Source organism: Triturus cristatus, chromosome 12 (assembly GCF_964204655.1).
Source record: "Triturus cristatus chromosome 12, aTriCri1.1, whole genome shotgun sequence".
NCBI lineage: Eukaryota > Metazoa > Chordata > Amphibia > Caudata > Salamandridae > Triturus > Triturus cristatus.
Window position 1 is genome coordinate 306,473,847 of NC_140595.1, and position 16,857 is coordinate 306,490,703.

Below are 16,857 nucleotides of genomic sequence, written 5' to 3' on the forward strand. Positions count from 1 at the left end.
GCAGGAAAGGACAGTGTGGGGGAAGCAACAGACGACTTTGGGGTGGGCGAGCAGGAATGTGAGTGGGAAGCAGGAACCAGGGGTGAGAGCAAGAAAGTACATGTATACTCTTATGAGTGCTTGAAGCAGAAAAAAAATGATTCCCCAGGTGTGGAGATGTGAAGGGATCCACGCCACCCAATCAAAATGCTGGTAAATAAGTCACGCTGCAGGGGAGGGACAAATAGAGGAACGGGAAGGTAAGCCTGCGAAAAAGATGCAGGCAAATGAGTTTGACGAGAAAGCCCAAAAATTTGAGCTGTGGCCTGACCCTCGAGCCCACTGTCAATATCGGTATTGTCCGCAGCAGTAGGTCGTCGACAGCAGGCAGGTAAGAGCTGTCTGTAGGCAAGACCTAAAAATGGCTGCACCATTAGAGGCCTGTATTCTATATTTGTAGTTGTTTCGAAATGCAGCATCTCTTTGTTAATTATATTCGAAGCGAACAGGCTCTCAATCCAATCCGCTTTTTAGCTGCGAAGCAGCTAGCTGGTAGCCGCGGTTCCAACACAGCCCCCAGCATCCATTGCTGCAAATCCAGTTCTGCCGACACCCATGTTTCATGTCGAAGCTTGACAGCCGTGCAGTTGTCTTCACGTTTCTCCGCACAATCATTTAGGCAGGTACAAGGCTGCAGGCGCATTTTCTCCCATCCATCTATCTCTGTCAATTATCAGCACACGCCCAGCCACTGCCCTCCAGCAGTCCTGCTTTCATTATCTTCTGCTTCACCTTTACCTTTTCTCTTAAACAAGAGAGCTGCCTTGATTGAAATCCTCCACGCCCTGACGGAAATCGCGCATGCGCTGTTTCCTCTTGACCAGTCTTGGGCGCTCCTAAACCTAGGCTGGTTATGGCTGGGATGGCCCATCAAACTTGATTCTGAATGTTTGAATAAATAAAGCAAAGCATTATTTATTAAAACAAATTTTTATTTAAAAAAAGTACATAAGCGAAAACTGTGGTTCAAAACATTTGATCCCCTCAAATTATCATGAGAAATGTGCTAAAATCCATTTACACTCCCTTATTTGTGCCCAGAATGTTTGCATGCAGGTAAAAACATTAATCTGCGTGCAAAAATGGGACTTTGCTATATTTCCCATACAGAGCATACAGGAGACAGACTGTGTGCAGACACTTTGTGCAGGCCATGCATGCCAGTTAGCCCCTGTTCATCTGAGGGATTGTTGGAAAATTACCTCATTTATTCGGTAAACTTTTATTAGGTGCGTTTGGGGCGCTGTGATGTAGGGTAGCCTTAGTGGCATCATGCACTGCGAGCATTACATTGGCCATGCAATTTCCCAGAAAACATTGGATCTGATATTTTGGAAAAAACATGTAATAATTCAACAAAGCAAAAATCTTCGACCAGATTTCCCCCAGTATTGCCATCAAGTCTCCTCCGCTTTGCAGAATGCTTTCAAACGCAGCTAGGTCAGATAAAGGCACATTTCAGGACCAGGGTTGATAGTATGGCCCTCATTACGGATAGTCCATGAATTCTAATGGGATTAGCAACAGGAGATCCTGGAATTATATCGTTTCGTTTTTCATACAGAAATTTCAGCTTTTTAAGTGAAACTCTAGCGGAAAACGTGCTGAAATTTTCACGAAGCACCAATTCCCGCATGGTATTCCCTAAAAACCTGTAATCCCTTTTATTTCTGTGAAATTACTAGGATATCTGGTAAAGAGGCTGGAAAATTTTGGTAATTTTTAGGGGTCACTCGTAGCCTCATTGTGAGTGTCCTGATCTTCTGATGGGCGCGCAAACTCTTGTTTCCAGCCCCATCAGAAATGGTGTTTTTGGTGTTTTCCTCCTGGAAGTACGTCCTGAGAACTAATGAGGGAATTGGACAACAGGACTGCTGTTTCTCCCAGTAAATCCTTATTTCTTCAGGGATCTAACGTGTCTCATTTGTAATATCCCTGTGGAAACACTTCTTTGCCAAGAGATCACAAATATAACTAGTGCAACATTAATCACACTTGGTAAGTACCTAGTGCAATAAAATTCAGAACCTAAAAATATAGAGACATGTACATTTTGGTGTGATAAGCATCAAAATCTGCATGTTCTCGCACATTAAAGGGAATATGAATATTTGTCCCCCTTTGTTTTTATTTAGAGTTAACCACAATCACAAGACATCATTACAAACTCATACATGTAAAACACAAGGATAATAATCATAAATAAAACAACAAGGCTGAGTAGGCATCTAAAAACAATGCAGTATAGTGATAGCAATCAATCAATCATTCAGGAGTTTGTATAGTGCGGCAACTCAAGGCGCTGAGGGAAGAGGGCTGCTGATCCATCTGGACGTGGAGGTTCAATCGAAGAGCCAGGTCTTGAGATCCTTCCTGAATTTGCACAGCAACTGGGATTACCTGAGGTGGAGGTGGAGGGGTAGGGTGTTCCAGGTCTTAGTGGCAAGGTAGGAGAAAGATCTTCCTCGGGTTCTGGTCTTGTGAATCCGTGGGACGGTAGCCAGGGCAAGTTTGGGCAGAGCGAAGGTGTCTGGTGGGTACGTGGAATGAGAGGCGGTGGTCCCGATATGATGGTCCTCTCTCGTGGAGAGCTTTGTAGGCATGTGTGAGGAACTTTAAGGTGATTCTTTTGTTGACTGGGAGCCAGTGGAGTTGTCAGAGGTGTTGTGTGTTATGGCTGTGGCGGGGGATGTCGAGGACCAGTCTGGCTGCTACGTTTTGAACGTTCTGTAGTTTCCGGAGCTGTTTCTGGATAATGCCAGGGTAGAGTGTGTTGCCGTAGTCGAGTTTGCTGGTGATGAGTGCGTGGGTGGCCGTCTTTCTAGAGTCTTAGGGGATACATCTGACTATCTTTTGAAGCAGGTGGAGAGTGTGGAAGCAGGATGAGGATACGGCGTTGATCTGGTGGTTCATTGTGAGCTAGGAGTCCAGTATGATGTTGAGGTTACGTGTCTGGTCCGTGGGGGTAGGAGGGTTTCCCAGTGTGGCGGGCCACCAAGAGTCATCCCAGGCTGAGGGGGCGGGTCCCAGGATGAGTACTTAGTTCTTGTCCGAGTTGAGCTTGAGGCAGCTATCTTTCATCCAGGTGGGCACGTTCTTCATCCCACTGTGAAAGTTAGTTCTGGAGGCTGTGGGTTCGTTTCTGAGGGAGAGGATCAACTGGGTGTTGTCAGCGTAGGAGACCATGTTGAGTCCGTGGTTTCTGACAATGGCAAACACACCTCAATATTAACTGACGCCCAGACACGTTGAAAGCGTTTCCCACCATTGGAGCCTTTAGCCTTATAGATAGCCAATTCAAGTTCATATGTCTGACAAAAGAGTGCCCACCACTCCGGTACCTCAGGAAGAGGAGCGCTTATCCAGGATCTTGCTATACATAACCGAGCGGTAATAATTACAATTTACATCAACGTGGTTTGCCTGGGTTGCAATCGATTTTGTGAGCCAGTATAATCTTTTTAGTAAAGACCTGAAAACCGTGTCAAAGGTGAAATGTGGACATCTAAACCACACCCGACCAAAAGTCCTGGAGCGCAGGGCAGCTAGCGAGCATATGAACGATATCTGCCGTGGGCAGTCCGCACTTAGGACAGTTAGTCTTGTTGGAAGCATAGATACTGGTCCATTTGGAGATCCTTTCAAGGGTGTAATAGGACTTAAATTGCTGAAGCTGACAGAAGGAACTGCGTGATTAATAATTTCTAAAGCGTCAGTAATCTCCTCGGGGGGAATCTCCAAATTGAGTGCCCTACTTCATTTTGAGGCCAGCAGCGGAAAATCATCAGCACTATAAGCACTAAGAATCTGATATAGTGATCTGATAGAAGCCTTGTCTGGTGTTCTCTAAATAAGACAAGACGTGGGAGTCCTCCAAAACTATCCACTCCATGCACCCATACAGAAAAAAATCACGTAACTGCAAATACTTTAGAAATGACTGATGGGGAAGTTTTAAGGACCTTTGTAGGAAAGAAAATGAGCAAAACCCATTATAATTATACAACTGCCCATTCGCCTGCACCCAAAGATTTGCCCAGTCCCTACCCACAGGATTGTAAAAAATAGATGGAAATTTGGGATGCCCCCAGAGTGGGCTGTACGCATGTGAATACTTAGAACAGATTTCTCCCCATATTCTAAAGATATCTTTGGTGATTTTAAACTGGACCCGCTTAAAGTAGTTAGGATCTGAGAGTCTATGAAAAAAGAACCAACATCTGACCCTAATGCCAGTTGATAACCCAGAATATTTTATTTAAACCTGTATGCCTTACACGTCGCTGACTCCGGGCTCGGTGGTACACGTAGGTCTAAGAACCAGGCAGAGGACTTGGATGATGTAAGTACCGCCTGTGGTTCCATTCCTATCTCTTTTTACTGAACGCTGGTATGGCGGACCAACCGAGGGACTGTTGAGTTAGATGTGAACTTCCTGTTTTTTTGTCTCCTCTATAGTTGTTCTGTAGTCCCGCCACCCACCTTCTTGCCTAAGGAGCTCAGTTCACTTTACATATACGTAAGCGCCTGTGTTTTCCAATTCTTGTATTTAACAATCTGGTCATTAGTGCCTAGTCTTTAATGTGATCACACTTTTTTGATAACTTTATTTTTGTAATGACTCGTTGGTCTAATGGTCCGATTGAGTATTTCTCAAATTGAGGTTTAAATCAATATTTACAATGCAAATCTCACTCATATTGTTTATGAGCTGACTATGGAGCGGCAGTACATTCTATTATGGTTATATAATTCTATTGACCTCTTTGTTTTGAGCCATATACTGCTTTCAATCTGTTTCTGGTATGAAATAACACTCAGATGACAGTTACATGTTGAGACAATACATATGTATTTTTTACAGATATCCTTTCGGAGTTGTGGAAGGCATGTATCGAAACCGTGAGTGTATCGGTTATCTGCACCTGAGGTTAGGATAAGCTTTAGTAAGCTTGTACCGCCAAGGTGGGAATTTTTGTTAGGTCCTGAAGAAAGCTTTGTGATATACAAGTAACAAGCTGAAACATGTCGACCAATATGATCTAAATAGGATGTATCTGACCCACTTATAGTCAGTATCAAACATCCTTCACTGTTTTTAAAGTGTTCAGGCTTCATCAATATCAAATATATCTGTGGATGAATCTTGACTTTTTAACTTTTTCACTTTTTCACTAGAAGTCACTATATTCCTTTAGTCTGATTTTTTTGCTCCGCCTTAACATAGCGTCGAAGCACACTGGAGGTACACAAGGTACCCCCAGGGGAACCCCATGATGAAGCATGTCACCAACTATGTTGGTGAGTGAGGGTTCCATAGGAATATCAGATTGATGTGCAGTTTCGTTATCCTTCTATTCTAGGAATCAACTGTTTGTTTATGTTAGTTTTCACACTCTTTTGTTGTTATTTTTGATAACCCAGAATAGACAAGTCTGGATCATTATCCGTAAACAGATTCCTGATACTGCCTCCAAAGACTGCCCAAAGGTAGAGCTCGAAGTAAGGTAGTTGAAACCACCCCTCCCCGACCATATGGGCGTTTCAAAAAGCGGATGGCTTGCCTGGCCCTCATATAGCCTCATATGAAGCGGCCAATAGCACACTCGAGTCTTTTAAAACATTAGTCTGGGACCCAAAGCGGTATCGCTTAAAATAGGTATAAAAACTTTGGCAAGAATTCATTTTTTCCTGGTGTTGCAATGGCCTAATATAGTGATTGGGAGTCGATTCCAAGAACACATCTTAGCTAAAACCGATTTCAAAAGAGGTTCATAGTTCAATTGGAAAACACTGTCCTTTCTGGTGCCAAACCTAATTCCTAAATAAGTAGCAGTTGAGACTGTCCCCGAGATTGGATTCTCAAATTGAAAATTGAGTAAAACGTGTGTTTTTGTTAGATTGAATTAATACCCAGCGAGGGTTCCGAACCTTACAGTCATTTAACACTAGATCGATGGTGGAAATCGGATTTGGGATATAAATTGCCATGTCGTCAACATAAGCTGTAATTTTAACCTCAACACAATTAAATATCACTGGCTGAATCAGTTGATTCAGAATAAGGGACATTAAGTAGGGCGCAATATAGAATTTGAATAAGAGTGGAGAAAGCAGACACTACTGACGGGTGCCCCTAAAGATCCTGAATGGTGGAGAGCTATTCCCACCATAGACTAGGTTAGCCATAGGATTTCTATGGAGAGACTGTACTCATGTAATAAATTCCTCCAATACTCAGAGCTCTCATTGTTGCCAACAAGAAATCCCAAGTGACCTGGTCAAATGCCTTCTCTACCTCCAGCAGCACCATGCCGACCTTTTTACCCAATCGCTCCGCCACGTCGAATATGGTAATTGCCGAGTTTATATTATTGGGAGTATCCCTACAGGGCACAAAACCATGCTGTTGCGGTGTAACCAAATACTGGACCAGAGGAGCCATCCGGGACGCTAACAGTTTCACAAAGATATTAGCTTCAGAATAAATCATGGAGATAGGCCGGTATGAGCCTCCGTCCTCTGGTGGATTATCTTTCTTTAGAAAAACAACAATATTCGTATGGTTCCATGAGGCAGGTATCTCTCCACCTCTGTCAATATAGTCCACCACCCTCATAAATTCCAGAAGGATAATTTAGCTGAATATGTTATAGAATTTGAGCGGAATGATATCTTCCGTTGCTGCCTTCCCAGACAGCAGAGCTCTAATTGCAGCCTCTATGTCTGACACAGAAATATCTCCCTCCTGGTATTCATCGAGGCTAGGAAAACACCCTCTCTGAAGATATTCTGAGAGCCCTGATTGGCTAATTGGCTGTGGCTGGCTGTAGATATCCTTGTAAAAAGCACTAAACTGTTCGGCAATGGCTTGAGAACCAGAGTGAAGAATACAGTCGTTATCTTTGACACTTTGTGTTATGTTTCTATATTTTCTTGCTGAAATCTAGTGTGCTAACATTCGGCCAACATTCTCCCCATATTCATATTGAAGCATTTTGTTATTATGATAACTAGCAGCGATCCTTTCCCTACATTCTCTGTCTAGTATACACTGACTTTTCACTAACGAACCTAAAATACTGAGACATGCAAAATTTGGTGTGATAAACATCAACGGGCCATATTCTCAAGGAGCTATCACCGAGTTAACGGCACTTTATTGCAGCCAAAGTTGCAATAAATTTATCACCCCATTCACAAGCTGGTGTCAACAGCCCATAACACCAGTTTATCCACGATAGCAGCTGTAAAAATCATCGCCACAGATGGCCCCGGCAACTATCGCTAATGAGATGCAGAGTAGGCGTTTCTGTGCAAAAAGCCGCAACAACACCACTCCACAACATTCTCTATGACCAGCCACATCTGTGAAAAGACCACTGTCACAACAGAGAATGGATAACTACTAACCTTGACAGCCGGATACAGCGAGAGCGATGGAAGATGCCGAACAACCCTTTCCCCCTGTATGGAAGGACCTGCGAGTATGTATATATACCCACTCCGCAGGTTACACCACAGTAAGGGAAAGGGAAAAAAGGGACAAACAAAACAATAAAGGTGCGGCAGCGAAAACACTCAATGGGGATATGTTCTGGAGCTATAGACCTCACTCCTATGGTTGCCCTGTTTTCCCTGCAGGTGAGACACAACACAACACAAATGAAGTCATCACTCTAAGTCACAATGAGATATTATTAATCATTATATGATGCACTTACAGTAATACTGCCGCATATATCCAGATAACCAAAAGGCAAAAAAGGTAAAAAATAAAGTAAAGAAATCAAGTCAATTCGTCACCACGGTATCCAATAGTAAGTACTTGTGAGAAGTTGGCCTGGCATATGCTGTCCTCTAGTTATAGGGGACAACTTGTACCAGTCCAATTCGACTCTTATGGTGATAGGTTAAAGGCAACCTTTAAAGAAAGCTATCCTAGTGGTAGCTGTGGAGAGCAGCCTTCAGGCTAAGTCTTGAAGGAGTGTTAAGCTTATTGTTTTACCATAGATAACCTCTTGAATGACCAAATGAAAGAGTAGTCCACACAGGTATATATATAAAATATATGTATTTATTCTAAAAAGAATCCCACAAGTCTCTTTATGAGGCTAGGGGCAAAGTTAAAATTCAAACAAGCATTGATAGATACAAAAAAATAGCACTGGAATCATAGGGCCCCAGGGGGGGACCAAACCATATATTAAAAAAGTGGTATAAGAACCACGACAATTCTACAGACAATGCCTAGGGCATTTAGGATCGCTGGCCCCTTAAGAATCCACCCCAGGTTATGAGGAAGGGGACCCACGGGAGGCGCGTGCAGTGGAAATAGCTGTTATCGGGATCTCTATTAAAGCCTATGGAGAATGTCGCGGTTTGATTTAAACAGATTAAAGACACTTCTAGCAGGAGTTCAAAGGTGAAAACTTAGAGTTAAGCTTTTGAATAGCCCACTACCATGAGAGTACCGAGGTACCACTGTTACCTGCCCCAGGGAAGCCGGGTGCATAGGTTGTTTTTGATGTCGGGTCGCGGGCTGATTTTCAATGGGAAAATGTACAAAACTGCTGCTAGCCAAAAGCGTCGATGATGCCGTGAAGATTGAAGTTGTAGATCTTGTAGAGAAGAACCTGAAAGCAGAGGGGACAGAGTCTGGGTCACGGCACAGTGACCGGGTCACGGCACAGTGACCAGGGAGCTCAAAGGAAAGAGCCCTTCAATGTCGGGTGCTTCAAGTGGAAAGAGGTGTAGCTTGGATCTGCAGCCACGGGCTCCGGGAGGCTTCAAGGAAGGCCAAATTCTGGAGGGCAACTGTCCCACGTCGGATGAGGGTCGCTGCGGTGTTATTGTCCGGATTGGATCCACTAAGCCTTGGCAACCGCAACCCACACAAGATAACAAATCAGCTACTGGTGCAGACCCACGAGGTCTGTGAGAGGTCTCCTTCAAGGAGACTGTAGAGCAGGCCTGGAGCAACCAGAGGAACTCTAGAAAGTTCAGATTGTCCTCCGCCAGGGCCCACAAGTCGAGAGACAAGGGACCGCGGAAGGCAGCAATTTGGAGTGTGTAAAAGGGAGCCCACGGGCCAGCGGAGTGAGCTAGGGTGCTGGTCTTTGGCACAATTGCTGCTGAGAGGTTGGCTCAAGTTTGGGCCAGAGCACAACTTCCCCACTGGTCAGGGTCGGGTGCTATGCAAGAGGTGGCCGGTGTCCTGGGGTATTGGGGATCTCGGCACCCACGCGGTCCACGGTGCTCAGCCTTGCTGTGCACACTCACTGGCCTCTGGGATGCTCAGAAAATCCACCTCAAGGGCGCTGGGAGTCGACGAAGTCCGTAGGAGCAGCGAAGTTCCAACCGGGTCACTTGCAGTGTTTCAGGTGCCTGCCAAGCAGGGGGGTAATTCCTTTACCCCAAGGGAGATTTCTTCAGTCAGCTGGGCAGCAGCTCGTCGAAGGTCAAGTCTGTAAAGTCCAAGATTAATCTGAGGCTCTGGGGCCACGTTATTCACCTTTATCCCCAAGATTAAAGGAGTGTCCAGAGTAGTGTCTAACAATGAGAGGTGAGGCGGGAAAGGGTGGCTACACCCTCTCCCCTTTGTGTGTTTCCCGCCTGGGCGAGGGGAAGGATGCCCCTGAACCGGTTCCAGGCGGTGTATGCAGAATGTAGGCGCTGTAGCTGCCTACGTGCAACTCTGAAAGGCATCCTAAGGTGCACCCACCCAGTTCCAATCCACATAGTCTGTCTGGGGAGGTGCTGGCACCTCCCTGCAACAGGATCCCTATTGTCCAGCTGCCGAGGCTGGGATTTTCCCCAGCAACAGGCAGCCAGAGTCGTGTGGGTGGCTGGTAGCATCCTTTTTGTACTACGGGTGCACTTTTAAATTGGTGTCTAAATTCTGCCGCTTTTCCCATATCGCCCCTCTAGCAGGGGGAATCGTGCCCTCATGCCCATGGCTGGACTGGGGGTATGATTCATACATGTTTGACACCAAACACAATATGGTTCTGTGTAGCCATTCTCAAGTTATCACGTTATCGCGATAGACTTATAATGCGGTTAAGAGTATATGGTGTGGCTACACTACAAACAACCCAGCAATGGTTTTTCGAAGGTTGCAGAGGCGCCCTACTCAGGTAGGGGTCCCCCCTCACACATACCTCAGCACCCTGCCTTGTAGGATTACCAAGGCCTGCTATAGGGGTGACCTATGAGAGTATAAGTGTTGTAATGGGGAGGGATATAGGGTACCTGTATCCCTGTAAGGGGTGCTAGCACCACCTTACCCAGACTACAGTAGTGGTCTGGTGGTGTCAATTTGTATGACTGTCCCAGGGTGGCACAATAAGTGCTGCAGCCCTGGTAGGCCTACTGAGGGACCCATGCCCTGGGTACCTAGGGTACCATCTACAAGGGACTGCCAGGGTATCCTCAGTAACCAATTGGTTTGTACCTAGGGTACTCACATTCGTTTTAGGGAGAAAGCAGATAGGCTGGGGTCCTGGATAGCAGGATCCCAGCCAGACTTGTCAAAAACCACTCAAATACCAGGCAAAAAGTTGGGGGCAACCATATAGTCAGATTCCACCTTCCTACAGTACTCTATGTAGCGAAGGACACTGCTTAGAATTCAGCAAGAAACTACAGAAGAGGTACTTATCTTAGGCCAGACAATCCTCTGGTAGCGGTGAGTATTTCCACTTTAGTTCAATGGAATCCTTTCTGATAAGACCCGTGATTCCAGCGTGTATGCAACCCAAAAATAAAGAAACAAATTGTTACAGCACTCCGAGCCTCTCAACAGCTCTTGGAATTCCCTGATCCTATTGTGTCTCGTAATTGTGCTCCAGCGCATGCACACAGACGTGGCTTGGCCGCCCCAGGGATCAATCAAGGAATAATGCGCATATGCGCGAGTGCACTGATTAGGTTCTGTAGGCAGTGGTGAAAAGCGGTCGCGCTCCAGCGTGAACATGAGCAGAAGTTGCTCGAGTTAGTCTCCCTCATAGTCAGGAGAGGCCCTTGGGGAAAACAAAATATAACGTGCACCAGCGCGAGTCCACAGATCGTGACCTGCAAGCAGGGGCTGAAAAACGGCTGCGCTTGAACGCGAGCAGAAACCGCCAGTGGCAGTCTCCCTCGCACTCAGGAAAAGGGCCCCCTCTGGCAGCAAGAGAAGAATGGGTTTAGTATTCCAGGCGGTATCCAAACAGCAGGGGTTGCAGGAAACAACCTTCCAGGCAAGACGTTTGAATACAGGTGACAAGCACTGGGTTGATTGTGGGTGGAGCTTAAGTACAGATGAAAAGAGATAGGACAAGGAAGCACTCCCTCGGCATTATGGGAGATGTAGTCACCAGTCATACACGCTTCCAGTACTCCCCATACATTCCTACGGGTTTACTACAGTGTGCTCTCCACCCTACCTATGCGTAAATGTGACAACCAAGAAACATACAATAATGCGCGTTAGCAGCAGGAAATTAACACCTGCTCTGACCTGGTGTAAAGTCGGACGACAACCGGCAGCAGCCAAGGGAGCACAGCCCAAAGCCAAACATGAAGAACAACAGATGCCCCGAGCAACTGAACATGCAGCCCGTAGCCCCAATAGGGCAACAACACCCACCGCCACCACACCCAGGACCACAACCCCCACCCGGACCACCACAGAGGCAGCATGGACAAAGACAGCGGACCACAGGAAATGCACCAGCCTCACAGAATTAACACCAGAGGATGTCATTGCCCACTACAGCCTCAGAATATTCACCATCCTACGCATCCTGACCATCATCGCCCGACAGGCCGACGGCACCAACACAGCGGACAACCAACATCCCACCCCACACAAAGCTGCTGGCTGTGCTGCACCTGTTGGCCTCTGATACCCCCCAACCAACACTCACCGGAGTCGGAGGAGTCTCATAGCCAGCCGCCTCCAAGTCCCTCACACCTGTCCTGGATGCCATCATCAGCCTGGTACCCCAGTATCTATACATCCACCACAATGCGCAGGATCTGCTGGAGACCAAGCAAGTACCATATGCCATAGCTGGATGCACGCACGTGTTGTGGGCAATCCACAGCACACATGTCCTACTTGTGCCCCCTGGTGACTCAGCACACAATCACCGCAACAGAAAGCACACGTCTCACATCAATGTGCAGGCAACATCCAAACACCGTAGAATCTCCACCAACGTCGTCGCCACATACGCAGCCAGTGTGCATGATTCCTTCATCCTCCGACAGTCCATCATCAACCAGCGCTTTCAGGATGGCACCAATGGGAATGCACTGCCCGTTGTCAAGTACCAAATGAACACCCCACACACCTCAACTCCACAACCATGCAACTCACAACTCTGGCAATGCACACGTCACAAAATCACATACAACATGCCCACCCACCATACACGATAGAACAACTTACAATGGTAACCTGGGCAAGCAGTGAACATGAGCCATCAACGGCATGACACCTCAGCCACACAATAGCAGAATGTGGAGAGAGGTGGGAACCAGGCATGTGTGAAGGAGGCAGGAGAACCATGATTGGCAAAGTACACAATGCAAAGAGTGGCGGCAATGTGCTGGACAAACCGCAGTATGCATAACACACCCATATCCATGGCGACATACACCGCTGGTGTAAGAAGTGTAGTGGACAGTGGACGCAACCATGTCACCCCCGCCAGTGGGGGAGTTTGCGGAAATATTGCCTGTTACGTCCCCCCCCCCGTAAGCGTGAGTGGAGTGGGATGGCCCGGCGTACGCCAGGCCAGCGTAGGTGTGTGAATAAAAAGTACGTAGCCCTGGGCGTGGTCCTCTTCCGGAATGCCCAACGTCTCTGCCAGGGCGGGGCCTCTCACCCCACCACGAGGCCGATGGCGTCCTCGTGAGCGGAGTTGCCAGCGACCCCGGCCCGCTGGACCCCTAACCCGTCAGGCCGCCCCTGTGCAGCCAGGCCACACTGATCACCTGCCGACACTGGCGTGTGTCACGGAGGGCCCACCACGTGCCGGCTCAAGCTCCAAACCCGAGGCCCACGACCTTGGCAGCCTCCTCAGACCATCACAGCCCCCACGACACAGGCCCGCTTTACTCCTTTCTCGTTGACGTACTCTACTACTACACTACGGTCAAGTAGGTCACACATTTGGAACTGAGTCTTGATTACACCATGGCAGTGAAAATATGTTCATTGCAGATTTTATATCCGTGTACTCCCTTCGATGTGGTGCCACCAACTCTGTGCATGGCATTCTTACGACACATGTCTGTTGTCCCATCCTGACTACTGCCTTCGGCCTACACTGCGGCCCAGTAGGTCACAGAGTCTTTATTTAGCAATGGCATGAGTTCATATCAGTGTACTGGCATCACCGCAGACTGCACCCCTCCCAGCCCCAGTGTCACTAAGTCTGTTCCCCGACATTCATGGACACTCTCAGGTCGTACATTGGTGCAGTCTGAGTCTATGGACTAGGGGGTAGTTTTCATCCTCATGTGGCTGTCACCGAATTGGTGGTGGCAACGAGGCTGTCGCTTTCCTCTCCTCCATTTGCTGCTTCTGGAAAACATCAGACCTGTGCATCATGCCCTGGAGGACACCTTCCACTGACCCGCCCAGTCCGCGTGGCCCTACCTCAGTGCACTGCAAGTCACCGTCCCGTGGCGGTGTGCCTGTGCTGACCGCTGTGCATCCGGGGCCACTAACTTTGTGCAGCTCACGTCCGGGACCCTGTCAGAATGAATATTGGATGACCTCTGTGACGGTGGTTCTGGGGTCATCGACACCATGTGCATGTGGCCCTGCGCTGTCCACTGCCTCCGGCCTCAACTGCGGACCACCAAGGCTCACACATCAAATCGAGTCCTGACCGGGCATGACGTCGCATCACCGCAGGAGGCACACGCCACCATCGCAAGGGCCAACTCCATCCACCATCTGCCAGAGTCGGAACAGTGGTACTGGCAGACTAACAGAGTTGCTCAGACCTGTCGTGGATGCCATCATCTGCCTGATCCCCTGCTCAGCACTCCAGGTGCCACTGACTCAGTGCACCCCAACCCATGGACCGTTACTGATTTAGTTTTGTGCTGTGGAGAGGTTGCGCAGCAATGTCACCTTGGGCAGAGTGGGAGACCTGGGACGTTGATGAGAAAGTTGATGCAGGTGTAACACACCCCACTGCATCTGCATCAGGACTAACCCGAAGGGACACAATCCTAGCAGTTTCTTCACATGAGCGCGCTCATCTCTAGTGCCCGAACCTCAGTGCACTGCAACTCATGGACACTTCTGTTTGAATGTTGAGTGACCGCTGTCCTTGCTCCGGCTCCCTCCATGTTGCTCAGCAGTTGACTTTTTTTAGGCAGGTGTTTTCTGTTTCCATTGCACTCGTGTCCACTGTTCAAGTTGTTGCCAGCACCAATCACTCCGTGCGGGCTGGCTTATACTCACCCCACACACATCCAGCACAGGCTTCACTGTACATGTGGTTCTGCCAATAAAGGGGCCGGACGCACGTGCCCGTGGCCAGTTCAACATGATATATGTGTGTGTCCCTCTGGTCTTGTATGCATGAGGGCCCTGGGCCCTACGACATTACATTGTGCTGTGTACAGCAGACACAGACCTGTCACCGCAGGCAGCGGGTAAGACCTTGGACATGTAGCTTTGTCGCCAACCACTCAATATGTAGGAGGAGTGGACTGGGCCGTCGTACGGAGGATCAGCGTCGGGGTGTGAATGATGATTCGGTGGCTCTGGATGTTGTTCATTGCAGGATATGTGCACATACATGTGTATCTGTCGCTGTGTGGGTCTCTTTTGTGGGGTGTAGGTGGTCCCTGATGGGACTTGAACACCCACGTATGTGATCTACTTCGGCTTCCATGAGCTCTGAGCCCACCCGCACCTGTTCAGCCACCTCCTTTTGGCATTCTGACACCTGGCATTGGAATGCGATGTGTGCCTCGGTTAGTTTTGGTAGCCAGCCGTGGTGGCGGGTGCTTCCTGCTGTGTGTTCTGTGCAGGGGCTGGGGTCTTCTCTATGTATCTTGGTTGCCCTGCTCCTGGGGGTGGGTTGCTTGAGAAGTTCATGAGCTGTTGTAGGGCGTCAGTGTCAGAGGTGTGGTGGTCGTCTCCGGCATCACTGATGGGTTGTCTGGTCTAACCTGCTGGAGATGTTTTTTGTCCCTCTGCAATGTGACGGGGAGATGCATGTTGACATTGTGTTGACATTTATGTTTGCGCATTGTTCTTGTTTACATGCAGACTGTGTGACAATGTATATTGTGACTGTTTGGGCGGAGCTGGCAATTTGGGGGGAGAGAGGACATTTTCACTACATGAAGCATGTGAGGTTGTACCCATGCATTTGCATCTCACAGTTCCCTGCTCTGTCCAATGTGATTGGCCTGTTTCTACGCATGAGCGGACCCAGTTGTGTCCCCTGTGCTGCATTGTCGGTGTTGCACTTTGTGCCACATTGTCATGGGATGTGCTGTGATTGCTATGTGTGTGTGCTGCAGTGTGCCACGGGGAAGAGGGACATGATCCTGAGTCATTGTGGGTGTGCACTGTGCTCTACTTGATTGTGCATGTGTGCCATTGTGCCCATCTCCCCCCGTCCCCCCAGTCCCTGGTCATTACCCTGTTGTTGTTGTGTCAGGTCCTCTCGAGCTGTGTCTGTACTTCCACCTCCTTGCACCGTCTCCACACTGATGACTGGCCTCCATTTCCTCCTGCTCCTCCTGTGGCACAGGACTCCCACCTCCTGTCGCCGTTGCTGCCTTCCTGTTGGCAGCGGGTTTGTGCCTGGTTTAGGTTTTCAGGTCATGCCAGCACCTCTTGGCCTCATCCATTGTTCTCCTCGACACTCCGGCTGCATTCCATGTAGTCTGATTGTGGATCAGTGGCTGGTAGTGTTCGGTCACCTCCGTGGCGCTGGTCTTGTGTTGTTGCAGACTGCACCCCATCTTCCATTCCCTCTTCTCCCTGGCCTTCCCCGCCCAACCCTCTTGTACCTTGCTGGTGGTCGGTGGGGCTTGTGGTGTTCGTGTTGGCCTCTGCGCTAGGTCAGGGTGCATCCTTGGTGCTGCGCACTTTGGATTGTTTCTGCTGTGTTTTTTTTGTTCTGCTTTTATAGTGCATTTTCCCGCCAGACACGTGGGATTTGCCGGCCTGTGGCTGGTTTTCGCAGATTTTTTTATCGCGCTTGGCCTCATCGCAGCTTTTTTTGCCTTCGTGGTTCGCATTTTTGCGGCGTGGCGTTGATTTTAACGCGGCCATTTGATGCGTTATCTGGTGGCTATCGCATGGTACCGCCGTGTTGTGAAAACTTGGTTAACACGGCATAAATTTCCCACGATAGACTGCGATGTAGTAGGTTGCGTTAAGTTACTTTTGCGAAGATTATCACACGTTCTTGGAAATATGCCCCAACATCTGTATGTTCTCACGCATTAAAGGCAACTTGATAGTAGCTACTTTTTGCTCCTGATAAATTCCGAACCACAAGTTGTCTTGTTCTACTGGGTGCAATAACTACCAGCCCCTCTGTTGCACTCGTAATCAGGCCCTAATTTGGAAATATCCTATGATACTTCAAAGCGAAGCTTCACTATTTGCAGGTCTGTTCCTGTACTTCCTAAGCTGAGCAGTGTTTCATCCAGTGCTACAGGTTCATTACAGGTTATTGTGGATGCCAGGGTTGGACTGGGACTAAAAGTAGGCCCTCATTAGCTAAGCAGATATCTAAAAAACTGGTAATAGCACTGCAATCAACAGTAAAAACTGGCCCA